The sequence below is a fragment of the Podarcis bocagei genome, assembly GCF_964188305.1.
Source record: "Podarcis bocagei genome assembly, chromosome: 7".
Lineage (NCBI taxonomy): Eukaryota > Metazoa > Chordata > Lepidosauria > Squamata > Lacertidae > Podarcis > Podarcis bocagei.
The window spans coordinates 68,770,376-68,783,416 of NC_138132.1; the positions used below are offsets into that span (position 1 = coordinate 68,770,376).

Sequence of the window (13,041 nt, forward strand, 5' to 3'; positions counted from 1 at the left end):
AGAAAAGGGAAGAAAGAGACTGGGAAGGAAAAGCTTTGGTACAAGAATTTGCTGTCCTCCCATAATGCACTGCCCCGTCACGCTGGGGATGGGAGGGGAGAGAGAGGCTTGTAGCTTCGAGGCAGAGCACATGTTCTGCACATCAAATCATAGAATTGTAGCATTGGAAGGGGTCCCCAGGGGTCATCCAGCCCAACCCCCTGTGATGCAAGAATCACAGCTAAGTTATCCCTGACAGATGGTCACCCAACCTCTGTTTAATCATAGAATTACAAGGGATCCTCAATGCCCAACTGCCTGCAATGCAGGAATCACAGCTAAGCACTCATGCGCGGTCCCTGATTTTGGGGACCGCAACCAGGAACAGGCATTTCTCAGCTCAGGAGAGCTGCTGCTGCTGCCAGTCAGGGAGGACGGCACTTGGGCATGGGAGACCTGCTCATATGAAGAGACATTGCTGGACTCCAACTCTCCTTGTCCCAGTTAGAACGACCAATGGTCAGGGAGTGATGGGAACTGCAGTCCTACAACATCTGAACGGCCATTAAGTTAGCAGCCTTTGGTCCACAGTGACTGGCAGCAGGTCTCCAAGGTTTTTAGACATGTCTAGTTCCCAACTCTACCCAGAGATGCTAAGGACTGAACCTGGGACCCTTTCTGCATGCAAGACACTATGGTCCGTCTTGTAAAGATGGTAGTCCTCATGGGTTCAAATTTTCGCATGCAAAGCATGGGAAAATGCCAGCACTTAGTCCCATTCCTTCTTCCTCTATCTCTGAGCAAATTTCTCCCAATCAACACATTTTTGCAAGGCAATCTTCCCTCCTCATATAAAGCATTTTTGTATGTCTTCATTACATTGACCTATTAGCTTCGGTGGGTCTCCTCTGAGCACGACTAGCAATGACTGCAACACTAGGCCTACTCAGAGTAGTCCTGATGAAATTAACAGGCAGGGCTAACATATTTTCATTAATTTTAATGGGTCTGCTCTGAGCAGGAAATAGTTGAATGCAAGCCTTTATTTCCAGCATTTTCTCCTGTGAGCTCTCCCCCTCCCTCCTTTTTTTATCCTCACAACAACCCTGTGAGGTAGGTTAGGCTGAGAGCGACAGACCGGCCAAGTGGGGATTTTAACCCTGGTCTCCCAGCTCCTAGTCTGACACTCTAACCACTATACCACACTGCCTGCACAGAGTGTTCCAAGTGCAGTTATACCATAGAATTATACAAAACTATTATGATATGTCCAATCAGGTTGGGGGGTTGGGCTAGATGACCCTCTGGGTCCCTTCCAGCTCTACAATTCCCACTGGTTGGCACTGGCAAGCCAAACACCGCCCAGTGGTTGCCAGCAGATGGCAAAAGAGGATTTAATAATAATAATAATAATTAGATCTTCTTTCTCAATGTTTCCATGAAGTCACAGCGCTACACGGTTTTGGAATGGGACCCAACAGGTTTCTCCTTATTCCCCTGAACTGCTTTTGCTTCCAGTGGAGCAGCTGGGGGGTAGGAAACCTGATTCAGCATTTGGGGACAAGGCTACAATTGAAGAAACACCTGTGCTTTTTGCTAAAGGCAGCTTCCCCCTGTTGGAAGATGCCAAGGGACACTGGTTCCCCAGAAGAAGTGTGCAAGCTACATCAAACAGTGCTTTTGAGAAGTAATTGAGCTGGGGGCTGTCTTAAAGCACTTCTCAAAAGTGCTGTTTGAAGCACCACCACCACATTGGGAGAGACTGCAGTCAAACATTACTAAGCCCAACTGCTATTGCTAGATAGACTCAGTTAGGTGATGCCCCCTCACCATGGAAGGAAGTCAAGGTCCCTCCTTTGCCCATATTCTTTTCCACAATGTAACCATTGAAGAAGGACGTCTGAAGAGACTGTGTTTAGCCTAGATGGGCACATGACTTCTAACAATTAATGCACAATTAATTTAGAAACACAAACTTGTTCTGCAGCATGTAGCCAGTGAGGACAGACATTTCTAAGCTAGCTCTGAGCTTAGAGCAGCACATGTCTGAAGCTATCTTGCTGTATTTTCTACCCAAGGGTATCTTGCCTGTATTATCCTTGCTGCTGCATGGAACAATGCATGACTAAGACCTTGAATCTGTAAGTAAATCGTTTTAAACTTACTAAAAGCATTTTAAACTTACTGAAAAACACTCGGCCAGCTGCTTCTTTACAAATACGGTCTACATGATTTTGAGTATCTTCACTGTGCCCCTGACCATTTGTACAGACAAACTGGAGTAGCCCCAGATTCTCCTGAACTGCACTTGTAAGTCACACTGATTTACTGAAGAAAAAAATGAGAAACGACAGCATCCTAATTCTCACCTTAACACTGGCAACTGGTTGTATGGGGAGGAAAGGGGGGTGTTGGGAAAGTTTGTTGGTTGTAATTTTGTTTCTCATACAGGGACTTGTAGCTCATGTGGGGGTTATGTTCCTGGAATGGAATATAAGGAAAAAACACATCCCTTCAGAGCACCCCCTTGGAATCATCCCTGTGTAAGCAATCTTACCTTCTGGAGTCATGTGCTGAGCAGACCTTGCCCCCAAGGAAGGCACAGTGCTTTTAAGCTCTCAGACTTGCTTACCAGGCTCTGGGAAGCTCACATGAAATCTTGTGGGGCTGTCCTGTGAAAGCTTGCTAGACCCTGTCATAGCCCACTAAGTAAGAGGGAGAACTTAAAAACTCCTTCTACATTGGAAAAACCCAACACAAAAAGCTCTCTGCTTTCCATGCATTCAGTCTGCGTGATTGTGTCTGGCCTTTGACTGCATAAAATTGAAATTGTGCAGGTTCAACACATATAAGTTGTGTTGACTGTATTTTAAAACAAACTCTGTTCTTTTAAAAGGAAGAATGAGAAACTGCGAGAAAGCGAAACTGACAGATCCGTTTATTCTGATATGATAGTCCCATCACCCTCCAAGGAAACCGCAACGGGCTTGGGCTGCCAGAGTGACTCACGGCAGCAGATTCTGCTTCCGCTGGATTGATTGTGTTGGGAGACATTTAAAAAGAGCATGAACTTGATGTCTCAAAGGGGCAGGCTTAATGAGCAGAACACTTTCCCTCTAAGTCTCCCCTCCTTTAATAAATCCTGTTAGGAGGGACTGCAAGGAAGCAACAGCCTGTTATGTAAGCTATCACGAAACGCTTTCCTTAATGCAGTAATGCTTGGGATTACAAGCCAAGACTCAAGCGGGCTTGTATCTTCGATTTGCCTGCTAACCTTTAGCAGGCCTGCCTCTTGTTTTTAAGATTTTTCTCTAGCGGGCCTATTTGGATTGCAAAACTGTAGGGCAATCGGTCATCGCATGTGTGCCTGAGTGTGTGCAAGGAAGATGGCTGCGCACGGCTATGATCTACTTCCACTACCTCCAGATTCCTGTTGTTGCTGGGAATTGCAAGTGGTGAAAGTGCTGCTATTGCACCCAGGTTCTGCTCATGGGCTTCCCATTGGGGCATCTAGATAATCATGGTTCATGGAACAGGATTCTGGACAGGATGGGCCCCCTTTAGCTTGATCCAGCAAGCCTATTTGTATTTTATTAAACTTGTTAGTTGCTTTTCCTTGCCCCAGGCAACTCAAAGCAACTTAAAAGGTAAAAGTAAAAGGACCCCTGACCATTAGGTCCAGTCATGACCGACTCTGGGGTTACAGCGCTCATCTTGCTTTATTGGTTGAGGGAGCCGGCGTACAGCTTCTGGGTCACGTGGCCAGCATGACTAAGCCACTTCTGGCGAACCAGCCTGTTGGAAAATTACACAATTCAAATGGTGTTAACTTTCTAGTAGCAAAAACACGTTCTTCACAGACTTGGCTGAGTGTCAGGCGTAATAAGCACAGCAGCTCATTCCCTCTGGGTCTTATTCCATGAAACCAGATGCCGAGACTAAAGGTCCCCACCTCCTCACGGCTGTCTACATCTCCTCCTCCCCAGGGATTTTTCCAAGCGATCGGAGATGGTGCCCACATCCAGACTGTCTTTGCTCTACCCTTCTTATGCCTCTTCTGGTTCTGGGAGTCAGGAGTGGAGGACAGCTTGTTGCGGGGGGGGGGCACCTGTGACTTCAGCAGCCTGATTCATCTCTGCCTCCACTCTTCTGCTTCACCTTCCGCCTCTGGACTTCTTTCTGCTACAGACTCTCCCTGCTCACTAAACCACATTACCTCTCCAGGCTCTGACACCTCCTCTTCCTAGTCTTCTCCCTCTGATCAATTCATCGCTGTCCCACCACCACTCCCCCGACACTCTGAGCCTTCTTGCCTTGGGGGGTTGCCCAGCTGGCTATATTATTACTATTATTATTATTATTATTATTATTATTATTATTATTATTATTATGATTATTATTATGATTATTATTATTATTCCGCCCTACACCCGGAGGTCTCATCTGCACTCACCCAGTCCATGACACCAACGGACTCTTTCCACCTGCAGGGTTTGAAATTAAACTGTGCCTGTGGAACCCCTGGCAACCAAATGATTTCTGGGGCAAGAAACGGGTCATAGCTCAGTGGCATGGCATCTGCTTTGCATGGAGAAGGTCCCAGGTACAATTATTGGCATCTCCCAGGGCTGTAGCTAGCTGCTCTGGCACCTGGAGTGCTGGGGAAGGTGCGAGCTGCCCACGGAGGCGATCTGTGCATGGGCAGGGCCTTGCAGAGCCAGGAAGAGGCCCGGGCCAGGTGGATAATGTGCTCTCCCCATTTTTTTACCCTGGGGATAACTGAAGTCTTATAAATAAGTAAGTATATAAATATTTTTCACAAAAGTTATGCTGACAAATAATTTTATTTCAAGGCTTGAACTGTATCTGCATATAAAGACAAAATGGAAAATATAGATAAATATGCTGACCGAGGCCCCCTTTGGAATCGGAGGCCCAGGCCAAGTGGCCCATATGGCCCCCCTCTGTCTGGGCCTGCGCATGGGGGCACCACCTGGGGGCACCGTGGCAATCCACCCAGGGGGTGGTGCAGTGAGCTACCCATGGAGTATGCCATGTGGATGCAAGCCCCATGCTGCCATTTTGGGCACCGTGGGGCCCCGAGCCACCGCGTCACTCCCAGGAGAGACGCGTGGTTTGGGTGCACTGCAGGCCAGGCCCTGCGGTAAGTGCCACCCCCACGGTGTGCCATTTTGTCACCCCCCGTCAAGGATGACACCCGGGGCGGACCACACACCCCGAACCCCGTTTCCTATGCCCCTGGCTTCTCCACATTGGGGTGAGAATGTCCCCTGTTTGAAACCCTGGAGAGCCTGTGGCATTCATACGGAGCCCCTGGTTGTCTCACGGCTATTGACCCGTACACCACTAATCCGCTGCCACCAATCAGGTCCTCCCCGGTAAATCACTTAGTCTCAGTCAGGTTCTTAAGTTAACAAAGAAGAGTGTAGTTTATTGCAGACACGAATAAACTTTAACTGCATTCAAAATGTTGTTACTCTTGACCTTCTTAGTCTTATTTTTATCCTGCCTCTAACTCTTCTACCTCCCCTCACACAAGAACCAACTGCACTAATTGTCTATTTCCAACTGTCTGTCAACTGCTTTCCCAACCAACCAACCAACTAAAACCAACCAACGCAAACCTCGGGCTTAGCCCTTTTATAAACAGGTAGGCTCCACCTCTGCCTTTTCTATTGGTCTACCTATTAACTCTTTCTCTCCCCCTGTACAGACCTTTTAAAAAGAATGGGCAAACACCACAGTGCCAGTGAGTGCAGGCATCACTAAGTGAGCTGGACCAATGGTCTGCCTCGGGAGAAAGTGGCTTCCTATATTCTTAGCTGACTGTCAGAGCTTCAAAGTGCTGCACAACACTCGAGATCAGCCATGGCAACCAGCTGGTGGTCAGGGTTCACCCAGAGTCGTGCACAGGGCTTTGCAACCATGGCAACTGGTTGATTCTTGGTGCCTGCAAAGCGCTGCTGAGGGAGCTTTGCAGGGGCAGAACTTGCCCGACCTCTAAATGCTACATCTCCATTGATCAGAGAGTGAGGCAACTCCCAGAGACCAGGTGTTGGTGCAAAAGGCTTTCTGTCTTCAGGTGGCTTCAGCGACAGAGCGACTTCTGATGGGGAAGGTAACAACCAGAGCTGCCATTTGCTTCCTGCCCACACATCCCAAGCTGGCCAAAGTGAGAAACATTGATTCGATCAAGCAGTAGACTCCCTCCCCACAAGCACAATGCACTTTTCATCACTTAAAAGTTGGAAGCGTTGCAAGAACAAGGACTCTCGCTTGCTTGCAACACGTAAATGCGAGTACATGGCACCAAAGTGAATTAAAGGGTCGTCCTCGTGGGAAAAGGGGGAGAGGAGCCGCTGTCTTAATGGTGCCTAGGAGAGGCAGCGGAAAGGAAACGTTTAGCAGAAGTGGGCTGGTGGCCAGCGCTGCTACCCCAAGTGGTTGCGAAACAAAGTGGCAGGATTCTAGAGAACGGGGAAGCCGACAGGAAATGCCTCTGAATACCAGTCGCTGGGAATGACAAATGTGGAGAGTGTTGCTGTTGCAACTCAGGTCCTGCTCGCAGGAGGCCCATATTAATACAGTATCTGGCCAGGACAAGGTGAAGACTTTTTGGGGTAGTGTGTATAATGAGTTAAAAAAGATATTTAGGTATACCTTTTATTAAAAAAAGGAGGCATTTTTGCTAGGAATGGTTGGAGAGGACATTAAAAGGGAAGATCAGAAATTCTTCCTGTATGGCACAACAGCAGGAAGACTACTCCTCGCACAGAGATGTAAACAACAGGATATTCCGACAATTAAAGAATGGCAACAGAAAGTATTGGAGTATGCGGAAATAGCAAGGCTAACTGGAAGAATCCGACAGCAGGACGATGAGAAATACCAAAAAGTATGGTCACAGGATTGAAATAAAACTCATAACGTTTATTGGAAACATTTGGTTAGACCACAAGATGTCATGCTGTAATACAATATGTCTAAAGTATAACACAAAAAATTATTAAGGAATTATAGACATTTATAGAATGTATATATAGTAATCACGCTTAAGTAAGAGCAATGTAGAGAAGCCAGAAGAGGGGAGGAGGGAATTTAATTTGGATAAGATACAGACTGAAAGGAGAATAATATTGTTAAGCTGTATTGTGTTTAAGATATTTGAAAAAAAAATAATAAAAATTATTGGGATAATAATAATAATAATAATAATAATAATAATAATAATAATAATAATATCTGGCCAGGACACTGAACAAGATGAGCCACTGGCGTGATCCAGCAGGGATTTTCTGATGTTTTCTCCAGAGGTTTTGGAGTCTGGCACTATGGCCAATGGTAAACTATGGAGAGCACCATCAAGGGACTCTTTAAGCAGCTTCCTTTCTAGGAAACTAGATGCTGCAGTTAAATAAACAACCACCCTAGAAGCTCTTCTCAGTCGCATCTGTGCAAGGAGACTCCCTGAAGTTTGCCAGGGAGGAAAACAGGCTCCATACAAGCTCATGGGTGCTTCCCTTTATCCCACAGTCCAAGATTGAGAAATGGAGATGCCCAGGCAAAAACATGGCCTTGGCTTCTGTCTCAGCAACTACTTGAATCTAGGATTGCTAGGGTTTTTAATAAAGGCCAAATGGGCGGAGCCATTGCAGAATCTGGCTGATTGTAGGTGGAGCTAAGGCAATCCTTGATGGCTTAGGCATGAAGACTGCAGGTGTGCCTGGGGGTCACGGTGGTGGTGATGGTGGAAGAAACCAGGGGCACAAGATGGTTCTTCAGGCAGTAGAGAGAACAACAGAACTCCCTTCACACAGAGCACAGTTAAACTATGGAACCCGAGGCAATGATGGCCATTAACATGGATGGCTTTGAAAGAGGATCGGAGGAAAAGGCTACCAATGTCTGCTACCACAATGGCTATGTTCTGCCTCCATGGCTGGAGGCAAAAATGCTTCTAAATACCAGTTGCTAGAAACCACGGAGGCGCCGGTTGAGAGAGTGCCATTGCTCTCAGGTCCTTCTTGTAGGTTTCCCAGATGCATCTAGTTGGCCACTGTGAGAACAGGAAGATGGACCACATTAACCTAATCCATCAGCCTCTTCCCAGTCCAGGTTCTTAACTCAGTTTTACTTGCCAAACCATTAAAATACTGGCGTGGCCGGTGAAAATATTAACATCAAAGGTAAAGGTAAAGGGACCCCTGACCATTAGGTCCAGTCATGGCTGACTCTGGGGTTGCGGCGCTCATCTCGCTTTATTGGCCGAGGGAGCCGGCGTACAGCTTCTGGATCATGTGGCCACCATGACTAAGCCGCTTCTGGCGAACCAGAGCAGCGCAGGGAAATGCCATTTACCTTCCCACCGGAGCAGTACCTATTTATCTACTTGCACCTTGACGTGCTTTCAAACTGCTAGGTTGGCAGGAGCAGGGACCGAGCAACGGGAGCTCACCCCATCGTGGGGATTTGAACTGCCGACCTTCTGATCGGCAAGTCCTAGGCTCTGTGGTTTAACCCACAGCGCCATCCGTGTCCCTCAATTAACATCAAACCAAAGCAAAATCTCGAAAAACAGCCTGTCCTCACCACCAGCTAAGAGAGTCAAGGAGATAAAATGGAAGCAAAACAGTTGAGGAGATAAGGAGAAAATGACTTCCCAAATCAAGCATGAAACCCACTTCGTGGGTTCAAGAATGAATCATGCCACACAGTCATTATGCCTACAGTTTACCGTCTTCGGTTCTGGCTCCCTCCCACCCTCCCCAAACTCTACGATCTGCTCATCGTGTGGGAGAGAATGTGGGTGCTTAAACGGCTCAGAGGATGTATGTTAAATGATTGTTGCATTCTTGATCCCAGTTTCGGGGACCACTTGCGCAAGGAGTTTACACTTTGCCCCTCTCATCCCCACTGCTGCCACCGCTTCAGATTCTAGAGGAAGGCAAAATGGCGTCCTTCAGATTCTGTTGAACTACAACAGGGGGGATAATAATAATAATAATAATAATAATAATAATAATAATAATAATAATAATAATTTATTATTTGTACCCCGCCCATCTGGGTTTCCCCAGCCACTCTGGGCGGCTTCCACAAATACCAAAAATACACTAATATGTCATACATTAAAAACTTCCCTGAAGAGGGCTGCCTTCAGATGTCTTCTGAATGTCAGGTAGATGTTTATCACTTTGACATCTGATGGGAGGGCGTTCCACAGGGCGGGCGCCACTACCAAGAAGGCCCTCTGCCTGGTTCCCTGTAGCTTTGCTTCTTGCAGTGAGGGAACCGCCAGAAGGCCCTCAGCGCTGGACCTCAGCATCCGGGCAGAACGATGGGGGTGGAGACGCTCCTTCAGGTATACTGGGCCAAGGCCGGATGAATCTTTTTTCAGCCTGAGCACTACATTCCCTTCTGGGCATCAAGTTACGTCACTGAGGGATCTGGCCTGGGCAAAGGAAGTATGGCTGGAGGGGAGGTGCAGCCTAGGGAGTGTCTTAAAGGCCACATTTGGTCTGGGAGACCCCTGAGACCATGCAGACTGCCTCCCTGACTCTTCCCTGCAATCCTGCCCTTTCGTTTCTCTTTCTCACGAGTTGCAGAAGCCTCTTGCTGCCTTGAATCACTTCAGTTCCTTCAGATGTTCTCCCGAAGGTCTTGATTTAGGTCCATCCCTTCTCCCTTTAACTTTTGCTGAACCTCCTACCCGCTACCACCTTGGGAAAGTCAGGCTTTTCGACTCTGTTTTACAAAACGCGGACACTGATGCGGACAGGGAAGTTAAATGGCTCGTTAAAGGACATGGAGGGTTGTGGTTTTTTTACAAGCCAGGAATGCTTCTGTCTCTTGGCCCCTGCCTGCCCCTTTACAAGCCGAGATCAGCTGCTGAAGAACCAGAGAGAAAAGGCAAGGGGAACTTGTTTCCTCTAAGAGGCCGAAAGGAGCTGCCCTCGCATAAATCTAATGGCAGTCTGGACTGGCAGACTGCCTTCCCTGTGGGAATGAGAGGCCTCTCTTCTCTGTAACCAAGCAAACATAGAATCATAGAATCGTAGAGTTAGAAGGCTCATCTAGTCCAACCCCTGCAATGAAAAAATCACAGAATCCCTGAGAGATGGCCATCCAACCTCTGTTTGAAAACCTCCAATGGTTTCACTACATTGTGATATATCGCCAGCTAAACATTGTGACATAGTGATATATCACAACGTCTGAAGTAAGGATGGAGCTATGAAGAAGCATTGGCTGGCTTCACGGTTTTGCCTACATTGTGATTTTTGAATAGTGCACACATGCGTGTGTGCGGACACACCCCATAATTTATGATATACTGCCAGGTCAAAAATTATGAAACCAATATCACGATATGGACTTCAAACTAGCTTTGGGTGATATATCACCCAGCCCCAACACAGATCATGATTCACAATATATTGCCAGGCCAAAAATTATGAAACTGATATCATGATATAAAATAATAATAATAATAATAATAATAATAATAATAATAATAATAATAATAATGTTTATTTATACCCCGCCCTTCCCGGTTCAGAAAACTGGGCTCAGGGTGGCTAACAACAAATTTAAAACACTTAATTGATGCAACAAAAAACAGCATAAAACGTGAATAACAAGAAATTCAGATTTCAAAAATCAATTTAGGGGGAAAATCCATCCAGTAAACATTAGATGATCACCAGGGCTAGCTGGCTAAATTAGTCCTATTTGGGCCAGCGAGGAGACCAGGGGAGAATTAGCTGTGGGATCCCAAAGGGGGTAATCTTCATAAAAAGGGAAGGGGAAGGGAAGGAAGGGGAATAAAAGATCAGGCTAAGTTCAAATGGAAAGCCAGGCAGAATAGTTGTCTTACAGGCCCTGCAGAAGGAAGTTAAATCCTGCAGGGCCCTGGTCTCATGGGACAGAGCATTCCACCAGGTCGGAGCCATCACTGAGAAGGCCCAGGCCCTGCTGGAGGATAATCTAACTTCCTTAGGGCCCGGGACCTCTAAACTATGATTATTCATGGAACTTAAGGTTCTCTGCGGGGCATACCAGGAGAGGCGGTCCCGTAAATACGATATGAGCTTCAAACCGATTTTGGACGATATATTGATATATTGCCCAGCCCTAGAGAAGGGCCACAGTTCAAAGGCAGAGCATCATCTGCTTGGCATATAGAAAGTCCCAGGTTCAAGGCCCCAGTGCCTTGAAATCAGGGCTCTGAAACTGTGGAGAGCTGCTGCCAGTTAGTGTGGGTGGACAAAACTCAGCTAGATGGACCACTGCTCTGACTAGGTATACAGCAGTTCTACGATTACATTCCTATGATTTTATCCTACTTTTCTGTTGCAAAGGGCACCCAGATCCAATCAACAAACAAAATGCCTAGGGAGAAGTAAGGAAGGAGCAATTTTACGTGGGGACTCACTGTAGCTCAGCGCTAGATCACTTGCTTTGCATGCAGAAGGTCCCAGCTTGAATCTGGGGCACCTCCTGGTAGGGCTGGGAAAACCACTGGAGAGCTGCTGCCAGCCAGTGTTGACAATATTGAACTGGGTGGACCACTCACAGCTGGCTCAGCATAAGGCAGCTTCCTATGTTTATTAGGAGCACCCACAACTCAGTCTTATAGACCACCTGCTGGGACTGCAGAAGGTCCTAGAGTTAATCCCCAGCATCTCCCGGTTGGGCTGGGAATGTGCTCTGCCTATAACCCCCGAGAGCTGCTGCCGGTCAGTGTAGGCAAAGATAGGTCTGACTCAGTGCAAGTCAGAGCTGTAGGGTGAATGTCGCCTGGGTCACATTGCCCTGTGCGTATGAATGTGGGAAGAGGTGAACTCTGATGGCATTGAATCCCCCCCCCTTTCATTGCAATATGGACTTGTAAGGGAGTGGAGATGGCCAGCTGTTTTTTTGAAGGACCTTGGAAAGGACCTGGAAGGGTAATAAGAGCTTTTAGGAGGGATGCTTTTTTCACCAGATGCATTTGCTGAGTGCCTGAAACAATGAGCGCCTCTTGGTGCTCCTGTAATCCACGATGATCATAATTCAAGGAGACCAAATTATTGCTTTCCTGACACCCGGGAGCTGCCCCACAAACCACACTTCCATCTCCCAGCAAGCACCAGATAGCTGATAACTTGTAATTATTTTGAAAAGGACACTGGGCGGTACATTCATCAGGATGCTATTAGGTGACAGACGTGTCATGAGGTTCGTTAATTCCCCACCCTCGTTACAGCTGTAGCAAACGAGGAAGGACAAATGTTGATGGTTTTTTCTCTCTCTCTCTCTCACTCACTCACTCACACACTCTGAATCACAGCCCTAGAAAACAGAGCAATCTGGAATCACTTCCTGCTCAGAACCCATCAAAGGGATTTTTTAGGGAGGTGTAATGCTGTTGTTGTTCTTTGCCACAAAAAATGACACGCATTTATCCCATGCCTTTAAAGTTGCTTCCATTAGATATGATCCTTCACGTCTTCAAACATTGTAATCAGACGACGCAAATGGCTTGCAAAATGAAAAACAAAGATCAGACCAGAGAATAGGGGTCAAGGGGAACTGAGGACTGACGGCAGAACGATAAACCCATTGGTGAAATAAATAAAACAATTCATGTTAATTAGAAAATAAGGCCAACAAGCAGAAGAGCAATAGGGTGGAAATGTATGAAAAAAGTTCAGCACTTAGAAAGTAGATTTCTGATCTTTCTCTGTCTTTTTAATTTTTTTTTATTAAAAACCAATATTATTACTGTTACAGTGGTACTTTGGGTTAAGAACTTAATTCGTTCTGGAGGTCCGTTCTTAACCTGAAACTGTTCTTAACCTGAGGTACCACTTTAGCTAATGGGGCCTCCCACTGCCACCGCACGGCGGCGGCGCAATTTCTGTTCTCATCCTGAAGCAAAGTTCTTAACCCGAGGTACTATTTCTGGGTTAGCGGAGTCTGTAACCTGAAGCGTATGTAACCCGAGGTACCACTGTATATTTTGACAATTTGTAGCTAAAACCATTGTTCAGAATTAAA

General features: G+C 46.6%; 1 protein-coding gene across 1 annotated transcript in view; it reads right to left on the bottom strand.

Moving 5' to 3' along the window:
* KAZN (kazrin, periplakin interacting protein) overlaps positions 1-13,041 on the bottom strand; it is a 212,397-nt gene that overhangs the window by 79,372 nt on the left and 119,984 nt on the right. The window lies entirely within an intron of this gene.